Here is a 662-nt window from a genome sequence, read left to right as displayed (position 1 = left end):
CGAAAGCAAAATTGTAGCCCAACATCTGATGCAAAGGGTTAATGAGAATACACTATTCTAATTATCAGTATGAATATTTACTGACTAAAAAAAGGTCATCTGTTCACTAAAATACTTTGTTATCACTATGAATACATTATTGTGAAGTATTGTGTATGTTTATGTCTTTATTATCTTTGAGAGTAATACTTTTATTTATTTTCTTAGGGAGGCCTTCCAGTGGAGACCAGAGGCCTGCTGGAAAAATTCTAAAAGAGCTGTAACACTTAGTAATACTTTTAAAAATATAAATATTTTCACAAATTTCTCAATATATAAATCACCACCAGTAAAAATACCATCTTACAATTTGAACTCTATTCATCTTAGCTTCTAATAAAGTCATGTCTGAGATAGAACTTTCATATTTTATTGAGAGAAGTTTGCTATGTCAATTAATAGTAGTGTGAAAATAGTAAAACAAGATATAAAGTTTGAGTATTTATATTTTTGTAGTTACAAAGCAAAATTGAGGGATGAAGAGATAGCACAGGGGTTAAGACCCTTGCCTTGGGCCCGGAGAGATAGCACAGCGACGTTTGCCTTGCAAGCAGCCAATCCTGGTCCAAAGGTGGTTGGTTCGAATCCCGGTGTCCCATATGGTCCCCTGTGCCTGCCAGGAG

The 662-nt window shown here is 34.7% G+C and overlaps 1 non-coding gene across 1 annotated transcript; it reads right to left on the bottom strand.

Annotated features, from left to right (window-relative positions):
* Positions 1-207: 207 nt before the first annotated feature.
* Positions 208-268, bottom strand: LOC126023781 (U7 small nuclear RNA). Its single transcript, XR_007500843.1, has one exon. It is a non-coding gene; the product is annotated as a U7 small nuclear RNA (small nuclear RNA).
* Positions 269-662: the final 394 nt, after the last annotated feature.

The sequence above is a fragment of the Suncus etruscus genome, chromosome 11 (assembly GCF_024139225.1).
Source record: "Suncus etruscus isolate mSunEtr1 chromosome 11, mSunEtr1.pri.cur, whole genome shotgun sequence".
NCBI classification, from domain to species: domain Eukaryota; kingdom Metazoa; phylum Chordata; class Mammalia; order Eulipotyphla; family Soricidae; genus Suncus; species Suncus etruscus.
The sequence above is the reverse complement of the archived record's forward strand: the minus strand, read 5'-3'. Positions and strand labels throughout refer to the sequence as shown.